Source organism: Mustela putorius, unplaced genomic scaffold (genome assembly GCF_011764305.1).
Source record: "Mustela putorius furo isolate JIRA1106 unplaced genomic scaffold, ASM1176430v1.1 tig00003867_pilon_pilon_pilon, whole genome shotgun sequence".
Lineage (NCBI taxonomy): Eukaryota > Metazoa > Chordata > Mammalia > Carnivora > Mustelidae > Mustela > Mustela putorius.
Window position 1 is genome coordinate 11,786,386 of NW_025422019.1, and position 10,757 is coordinate 11,797,142.

Consider the following 10,757-nt stretch of genomic DNA (forward strand, 5'->3'; position numbering starts at 1 on the left):
GTGTGGGGGTGTGGATGTGGACCAAACAGAACTCTACAGTAATGCAGCTGGAAGAGTAAAGTTTATATATCTACTTCAGAAAACTGGTTAGCTGCATTTTCAAAGAACATAAAATATACCCCAGTAATTCCTCTCCTAAGTAAATACTCAGCAGAAACTGTACATATATTCACCAAAAATAATATATATGGATTTTATTGCAGTGTTATTCATAGTATTCCCAAACTGGAAGCAACAAAATTGTCCACTGACAGATCTAAGTGGTTAAATTAATTATGAGCACAGATTACAGCTCCTGACTGACATGGAAACTGAGACTCTGTACAGGTAAGAAACATCTATTATACCAAACAGCAAATGAATGACAAAGCTGACTTTAGACCTGTCACCATGCCAAACTATTTCATTTTACTCACTATGTATCACTGAATGCTCTCTGCCCTTTGTATTCCTCCTGCTGACTTACAGGCAGAAAACTGTAGCCAGAAGGGTAGTCAGAGTCCTGTAGCTAAAACCTGATATGAACTAGGGCAGAGGTTTTAGGATTACTGGAAAATTATCATATTAGGAAGATCTAAAGGATTCCAGTTCATCACTGTGACTCCCCCCACCCCATGGCACCTGTTCCATAAAATAGCAATGAAATTGTCATTATCAAATGAAAGAATATTTCACAAAGCATAATCTTCCTGATATATCAGACTGGCTGTCAACTGTTAAACCATGCTGAACATTGTGGAAAGAATTTAAAACACTATATCTTGCTATTTACCCCTGTCAGCCAAGCAGTTGAAATGGAACACAAATATTTAGGAAAATGGAGACCATTTTGCCTTCTCAAGGACTTTCAAATTCTAAAAACAAGAAACAAAAAACCAGAGTTCTGAAGAGGTCATTAAGAGTTCCAGAAGAGGGCGCCTGGGTGGCTCAGTGGGTTAAGCCACTGCCTTCGGCTCAGGTCATGATCTCAGGGTCCTGGGATCGAGTCCCGCATCGGGCTCTCTGCTCAGCAGGGAGTCGGCTTCCTCCTCTCTCTCTCTCTCTCTGCCTGCCTCTGCCTACTTGTGATCTCTCTCTGTCAAATAAATAAATAAAATCTTAAAAAAAAAAAAAAGAGTTCCAGAAGAGATTATATTGCAAAACAGAAAGTGGTGCAGTTCACACGTTCCAACAGGTCATCTCAAACCCCTCAAACAGTCCGGTGACCCCATGGCACCTTAGTGGGGAACACTATGCTGTTCACACTGCATGGGGAACTAAACTGAGAGTCAATGGTTCAACAGCGTTGACTCCATTCACGGGATGAAATTTGCCAGCATCTGCCTGTTTTCCCTTCCTCTTTGGTCTTCCCCAGGAGTCTGCCAGGTTTTCTGCCAACCAATCTCTTCTTCTACTTAATGTGTGCCCAGCCTCCTGCAGCTGTGCCTGCCTGCCTTCTCACCAGACTGGATTTCTTTAATTGTATTATTTTTATGAACTGAAGCACAGTTTGTTTTTCTCATTAGATGTTCTATTTAGAAACTACATAAGAGAGACCATCTCACCACGGGCCATTCCCATCTGGAGCTTCTCCCTCATCTTGCCAGAATCAAGCTTCCCATTCCTCTCTTTTGGCCAAGCTTCTGAGATGACAGTATATTTTACAACTGACCCTTCCCAAACAGTTTTGGATGGTTAAAGAAATGGGAATGTCCCTCTTTCCTTTTTCTCTTTGCATATTTTTATTTACCATTTCATTTGGGGGATGATATAGTGTGTTAGTTTCCTAGGGCTGCCATAACAAGTCACCATAACCTGAGAGGCGTAGAGCATCATAAATGTATTCTCTCACAATTCTGGAGGCCAGAAATCTGAAATTCAGGTGTCAGCAGGGCTCACTCTGACCCAAGCCTCTGGACAGAACCCATTCCATGCCTTTCTCCTGGTAGCTGCTGGCAAACTTTACCATTTCTTTGCTTGTAGCTGTTGGCACTTCAGTCTCTACTTCTGTATTCCCATGGCCACCTTCTCTGCTATCTGGGTTTCTTTTTCTCTATTGTAAGGATATTTGCCATTATCTTAGACCCATCCAGTAGTCCAGGCTGAGCGCATCTCTAGATTCCATCTGCAAAGACCCTCTTCACAAATATTAACTTTGTCAGTTTCTAGGGATTTAAACCTGGGCATACCTTTCCAGGGACCTCCATTCAACCTTCTTCTTATTGGTAAGATCAATATGGATCATGTGACAGAGTATAACACAAACTCTTTCCACACCAATTCCTGGTTTTTTTAGTCCTGGGTAGTCCTAGTTAATGTCGCTCCTTCTTGAGCTCAGACATGTGCAGTATTTTTCACTCTTTTAAGCAAATATCCCAGTTTATCTATAGCTAAGCTCAATCCTGAAACTCGCTGGGTTATTTCTTTTCCCCAAGACTCTGCCTTATATCAAAACATATATAATCAAGAAGGTTATTTTTTAAAGATTTTTTCAAAATTTCAAGTTATTTAGAAACATACAGGTTACTAAAAATGAGATATAATCTATTTTCATTGTTCTACAGTTCTCTTCTATCTGACACAGGAAAGAGCTCTACTATTAATATGATGACAAGCATTGAAGATGCATAAACATCAAGGTTTTATGGCAGTTCTATACCTTGATCTTTGGTTATCTCATTGACTGGTAAATACTTACATAGTTAATCTAGCTATTCTTTTCTTTTTTTTCCATAGAAAGTTTAGTGACCCCTAGAAATATTTATTCCTTTTCCTCTCTGTTGAAAACCTGACATGATAAGAACACTATGGCCTATAATTTTAGCCACATTCATAATGATTCTTTAATTTATCAGAAACAGTGACTTTAATTTCCTTTTGAAAGCAGGTGACTGCTGAGCACAGCCTCATAAAGCTAATTAATTATGGTAATTGTGTCATATGATGCTTGAAAATGGGTGCTTACAGAATTGCTGAAAGAAATGCTTCTATATGTAGTTCGGCATGCTACATGTGCACTTTCAATTTGTATTCTTCCATATTCTACCAGATAAATAATTTTCCTCCTGGAGAGAGAAACTGATAGAGGATATGGCACTTTCTGAGATCCATGATAATCCAACCAAAGCCTAACATACAAATAGATTAACGGTCCACAATTTCCTGTGCGTTGATATATCTGTCACAAAAATAAATGTATACTTGTCCTCCCTCCATTTTATGCTCTCATTATAGTCCTTGTCAAAGGAAATTATTATCTATTATTATTATTATTTTTAAATGTTCTGTTTCTATATAAAATCTGCCTTAGAGTGATAAAAATATAACCACATATTTTTAGATCTAATTTCCTGAAAAAGTGTTCTCATGATAGAATATAAAAGAGCACACAATAATAGAAAAATACTCCTATTACCTTAGTAAATGTTAGAGTGTATTGGTTTAAAAAAAAAAAAAGTCAGCTCCTGTCACAATTACATTGTGGTGTTAGTTTTTCTTTAGATTTCTGCTTTTTCTTTAGATTCTTTAGATCTAGACAGACAGCAGGCCTGTCACACGTCCCACATATTCTGTGAATGGTACCAAGGAGAGCTCAGATTGGAGATACTCTGCATTTAGATGGCTCCAGGAAGCACTTTAAGGAGCTTTGCTTCTTTCGTGGCAATGTTGTAGAATGAAGAACTTTTGCCATTTACTTCCTTTGCTCCTTGCGGCATCTAACAGAATATGCTACAGATAGCAGGCATTTAGACTTTTGCTAACACTAAACCTGAGAACAGAATAAATATATTTAAGTAAAAGAGAATTTGAGTTGGGCCTTACTTGAGATTTCTTTTATGCTCATATGGTAAAATTTTAGCCATTTTGGCCTGTGGAACAATCCTAGCTGGTACTATTGTCTTAGGAAAACAATTTTTATGTTCCCAAATCAAAATGGGGTCCACATATATCTCAGCTTCTGGTAATATAAGGACAAATAGAAACTATCTTTTAATCTTCTCTAAATAGATAACTATACATCTTTTGTTATTATAATAATGTAAAGTACTTAAAAATATTATAAATGCTATTTGTTTTTTTTTTAAGATTTTATTTATTTGACAGAGAGAGATCACAAGTAAGCAGGGAGGCAAGCAGAGAGAGAGAGAGGAGGAAGCAGGCTCCCTGCTGAACAGAGAGCCCGATGCGGGACTCGATCCCAGGACCCAGAGATCTTGACCTGAGCCGAAGGCAGAGGCTTAACCCACTGAGCCACCCAGGCATCCCTGCTATTTATTTTTTAAATGGTTTTAATTCACTGCAAGTGTCCTGAGAGATCTATCTCCTTTACTGATATACCAATCCAGCTATGGTATACTGATATATCAATCTTTATTCCAATTTTCAACTAATTTTTAAGGCCTCAATGACAGGAGTTATGCATTTTCTCTTTTAGTTTCTTATTCACATCTTTCAGTGGCAGATACCATACCCATTAATTGGCTGCTCCTGCAGACAACATCTGTTGTTGTCCTTGTCCATGCTTTGCACAGGACTTGGCAACTCTCCACATGCTTTCATTAAAAAACAAAAAACAAAAACTCTCTTAAAAGATCTTTAGAGTACAATTTAATAATCACTAAAGATTTACTGAAGATGATGTACAGCAAGTATATTCACACCACCATAAACTCAGGAGTCCGTCATACTTTCCTCAGAACTCCTGATTAGTCCTTCTGTCAATCAGGGGCTTCCTCTCCACCCACCCAGGTCCTCAAGCATTGCTCAGCTTTCTAGCTTGCTCCATTTTTTCTTCACTTATTCTCCATTTTTCTCCACTTTTTTTTTCTTTAGGTCAGTGGCTTTTTCCTTCTGCCTTAAAATATGTCACTTTCCCTGCAAAAAAAAAAAACTCCAGACAAATTGCTTGGAAAGTAATATTTTCTCTATGCATTACAAATAAGTAATGTGTATTTTTATTTTTCCTATTTGACTTTTATTTTTTAATAATTTTTAAAATTTTAATTCCAGTATAATTAATATATAGTATTATGTTAGTTTCAGGTGTACAATGCAGCGATTCAACAATTGTATACATCACTTAGTATTAACATAAGAGTGCTCTTAACCCCCTTACCCTATTTCATCTATCACCCCACCACCTTCCCTCTGGTATCCATTTTTTGTTCTCTATAGTTAAGGGTCTGTTTCTTGGTTTGTCTCTTTTTCCCTTGTTCATTTGTTTTGTTCCTTAAATTACACATATGAGTGAAATCATATGTTATTTGTCTTTCTCTGACTGACTTATTTCACTTAGCATTATAGACTCTAGGTCCATCCATACTGTTGCAAATGACAAGATTTTATTCTTATTTATGGCTGAGAAATTATATATATATATATATATATATATATATATATATATATATCTCACATCTTCTTTACCCATTCACCTATTGATATACACTTAGGCTGCTTCCATAATTGGCTGTTGTAAATAATGTTGCAATAAACATAGGGTGCATATATCTTTTACGGTTTCTTTTCTCCACACCTTTACTAACAGGTTTCTCATCTTTCTGATTTTGGCCATTCTGATAGGTGTAATATAATGTTTCATTGTGGTTTTTGATTTGCATTTCCTCAATGATTACTGATGTTGAGAGTTTTTTAAAAATATTTCATTTATTTGAGAGAGAGAGGATGAGCAGAGAGAAGGGGCAAAGGGAGAAGCAGATTCCCTGATGAGCAGGGAGCTCAATCCTAGGACCTGGAGAGATCATGACCTGAATCCAAGGCTGACACTAAACTGGCTAAGCCACCCAGTCGCCCCATTGTTGACCACCTTTTCATATGTCTGTTCATCATCTGAATGTCTTCTTTAGAGTAGGGTCTGTTCTTGGCTCTTGCCCATTTTTTTTTTTTTCATGGATAACCCCCCCAAATTTGTAATCTACCCAGGGCTGACCTCTGTAACTAGATATGTTGCTTCCATCTGCCTTTCATCCTTTGGGCAGTTTTACTCTATGATTCTTTTTACTGAAGTAAAGATGCTTATTATACAGTCCAATGGCACTTAATGCAGATCTGAGCCCTGCGAATTTGAGAGTTTTTAATTGGATTATTTGTTTTGGTGCTAAATTATATAATTTCTTTATATATTTTGGATACTAAACCTTTATCAGATATATCATTTACATATATCTTTTCTCATTCATTGGGGTTTTAGTTTTGTTGTTTCTTTTTCTGTACTTTTTAAATTTTGATGTAATCCCAATAGTTTATTTTTGTTTTTGTTTCCCTTGCCTCAAGGGACTATTTAGAAAACCGCTGCTATGACTGATGTCAGAGAAATTACTGCCTGTGCTCTCTTTAGTATTTTTATGGTTTCAGATTTCACATTTAGGTCTTTAATCCATTTTGAGTTTACTTTTGTGTATGGTGTAAGAAAGGGGTCCAGTTTTCTCAACACCGTTTGTTGAAGAGACTTTCTTTTTCTTATTGCATATTCTTGCCTCCTTTGTCAAAGATTAGTCGACCATACGATTGTGGTTTTATTTCTGGGCTCTCTATTTTAAGTATTCTGTGTTCTAAGAATCAGAACGTCATTAAAGTTCTAGTTTTATCACTTATTTGTGTAATATTTGGTAAATTATTTATCCTTGCTAAATCTTATTCTTCTCATTTTAAAAACTGATAGTATTATACACACCTTGTTATGGTTGCTGTAGAAATTAATAATATTTGGAAATCACTAGGGATATGTTTATTTTGTGTGAAGTAAGACCACAGACAGAATTTTTTTAAAGGTCCTCATCCTTCATAAGAACAATATTTCAGGAAGATGGGGAATGCATACTAGTCAACCACTGGATGACCACAGTCATGACATTGAAAAATTCATAATTTATACATGAGAAAAACCCAAGATTCTCTCAGATAACTGTCTGAACAAGGAAAAAGAGGAACTTGGGACAGAAGAGAGAGAAGACCATGATATCATTAACAGAGAAGAAGGTATATCTTGCAGACAAAAGTAGAAAACGACAGCTATTTAAGAGATATTGTGGGGGGTGGGAGGTTGGGGTACCAGGTAGTGGGTATTATAGAGGGCACGTATTGCATGGAGCACTGGGTGTGGTGCAAAAATAATGAATACTGTTATGCTGAAAATAAAAAATAAATTTAAAAAAAGAGATATTGATACAATGCATTTGAAAGAAAACAGATTACTTTGAGAGTTTGGGGATCTAAAGGACTCCCGGGTTTATTTGTCTAGCAGAGTAAAGCATTAAAGATATATAGTGGGGTTGCTGTGTTTGTTCTGGGCAGTAAAATATAAGTACCTTTTTGTTAGTTGAGATGTTAACTTTTCAACAAGTCAAACTTCTATTTATTGTGGAGGCTGATGTTTTTTTTCCCTCATTGGCACAGAGTAAGCTCCCAATAAATAAAATAAATGTACCTTCTGCATTGAATTTTAATTTTTATAACAAATGGTTGCTTTGTCCAAGTATTTAATTGATGTGATGCCTTGTTTTCATTATGTATAAAATCCCTTACACTCTGCTCCAATAAATATCTTTATTAATAAAAGAAAAAAAGTAAAGAAGGTTAATTTCAATTCCAGGAATATATAGTCACACTTGTCAAATAAAAATGGGAAAACAAGAAGCTTCTTATTAAAATGAAATTATTGACAACAGATAGACATCTTTGCACATGTTATTCTCACTCTTATATGGCATGGTAGGAGAAAAAAGAGAGATTCCAGAAAGTGCCTCATAACTTCAGGGAATAGAATTAAGATCATAGTAATGAGATATTTATTAAAGAAAACTATGTTAAACAAGCATTTAATTAGTCTTAGATGTTGTCAGCTTTCTGGCTGTGATGGTACTGAATGTGCAGGACTTTTTTCCTCTGAGCCTAATTTTCTTCAGGGAAAAAAGAAATGTTGTCACTGATAATGCCACCCACATTTATCATTATAAACTGCTTACATTTGACTGTGGATGATGTTGTGTGGGGATGTAAGCTTGAGAATATGACGAACTCTCTTGCTCATTATGCTTCAAAAATTTCATTTTAAATGTTGGTCACCAGAGAGCAATCAAATCAGGACTCATCATTCAATTAGTAATGGGAAAGATGAAAAGGCCCAGGAATTGGCATTTGAAATGAGACCTAGCTAAAAATGTAATCTTTTTTTGTTTTATTTTATGTTTAAAACTATATTACATATTTTATATGTAGAAATACATATGATATATTATATATGGTATTTTATTAATAATTTTATTAAACCAGTAATTCATACCTTACTATCATTTTACAGATACTGGAATTGAGTCTCAAGGAGGTTTGAAAATGTGCCCAAGGTTGTATAATGAGGAAGCAACATCAAGATCTGACTCATTTCAACTATAGCTCAATTAAACTGTTGAAAGAGATGGTTCACAAATGGAATTTGTCACATATTTAGGATTCACTGCTTAAAGCACCACTACTTTTTATCGTATCTTACCTGGTTGAGTCCTACTTACCTTGATAACTCATGCATTCACATGCTTATATAAAGCCCACGTGATTATATGCTCTTTTGAACCCTGTGTTTTGTTTTGTTTAGTTTTGTTTTAAATAGCCCCTTTGGCAGTCCGGCTATCAGTTATCACTTTTTGCAATTCTCTGTGTTTTCCCTCTTTATTTTTCTTAACTTCTCGGAGTTTGGGAACTAGACAGTTAAGGCAAAAGAGAGAATCAAGGAACAGTTTTCAGGGTCTGTGTACAGCCCAATGTAAACATCAACCAAAACAATGTCAGTCATACTTCAGGTGCAATTGTAAATGTAACTGTTTCTTAATTTCTCTTTCTCCTACTTCACTATTAGTATTTATAAAAGCAACAGTTTTCTGCATGTTAATTTTGTATCCTGCAACTCTATTAATCATTTACCAATTCTAGTAGTTTTTGGTGGAGCCTTTAGAGTTTTCTAAATATAAGATCATGTCATCTGCAAATAGTGACAGTCTTACTTCTTCCTTACCAATTTGGATGGCTTTGTGTCCTTCTCTTCTCTGATTTCTCCAATTAGGTCTTTCAGTATGATGTTAAATAAAACTGGTAAGAGTGGACATTCTTTATTATGTTCCTGACCTTGTAGGAAAAACTCTTGTTTTTCACTGTCGAGGATGATGTTAGCTTGGGTTTTTCATATATGGCCTTTATTATGTTGAGGTATATTATTCCCTCTAAACCTACTTTATTGAGAGTCTTTATCATGAATGAATGTTGTATTTTGTCAAGTGCTTTTTCTATGTCTATTGAAATGATCACAAGGTTTTAATCTGTCCTCTTGTTAATATGATGTATCATATTGATTGATTTGCAAATATTGAACTACTATTGCATCCCTGGTATAAATTTCATTTGATCGTGGTGAATGATGTGTTTAATGTATTGTTGATTCAGTTTGCTAATATTTTGTTGAGAATTTTTGCATCTATTTTCATCAGGAATATTGGTCTGTACTTGTATTTTGTAGTGTTTTTATCTGGTTTTGTTATCAGGGCAATGCTGGTCCCATAGAATAAATTTGGAAGCTTTCCTTTCTCTTCTAATTTTTGTGATAGTTTGAGAAGAATAGCAATTAACTCTTCTTTTACTGTTTTGTGGAATTTACTAGGAAAGTTCCTAGGCTTTTGTTTCACATTATAGGGATCTCAGAAAGAGAAAACAAGGCAAAACATTTTTTGAAGAAGTAATAGCTGAAAAATTCCCAAATCTGTGGAAGGAAATAGACATCCAGATTCAGGAGGCATAGGGAGCCTCCAACAAAATCAACCCAAGGTGTTCTACATAATAATTAAATGGCAAAAAGTCATGATAAAGAGATCATTTTAAAAGCAGCTAAAGAAAAGAAAACCATTATATGCAAGGGAAACCCCCAAGACTATCAGCTGATTTTTCAGCAGAAATTTTGCAGGCCAAAAGGGAATGTCATGAAACATTCAAAGTGCTGAAAATAAAAAATCTACAACCAAGAATACTCTAACCAGCAAGGCTATCATTCACAATAAAAGGAGTGATAAAGAGTTTCCCAGGTAACAGAAGTTAAAAGAATTCATCACCACTAAACCAAACTAACAGGAAATGTTAAAGAGAATTATTTGACTGGAAAGAAAAAGCTATAATGAGGAGCAAGAACATTATGAAAGGAAATAATTTTACAGGTAAATACATACATAATAAGATTAGTAGATTAATCACTTATACATCAGTACAGAGGCTAAAGTACAAAAGTTGTAAAATCAATTATATCTATAAAAAATCAGTTAAGCAACTCACAAAATAAAAAGATGTAGTGTATGACATCATATGCATAAAATAGGGGTGGAGGGGAGTGAAAATTTAGTGTTCTTAGAATGGGTTCAAACTTAAGTGGCCATCAACTCAATATATAGACAGTTATATGCATAAAATGTTATATATGAGCCTAATGGTAACCACAAATCACAAACCTGTAATATGTACACATAAAATAGAGAAAAAAAATCCAAGCATCTCTCTTAAGAAAGCCATTAAGCCACAAGGGAAGAGAGCAAGAGAAAAAAGGAACGGAGAAGAATTACAAAAACAACCAAAAAACTGGTAACAAAATGACAATAAGTACATATCTATCAATAATCACTTTGAATGCAAATAGGCTAAAGGCTCCCATCAAAAGATACAGGGTGGGGCACCTGGGTGGCTCAGTGGGTTAAAGCCTCTGCCTTCGGCTCAGGTCATGATCCCAGGGT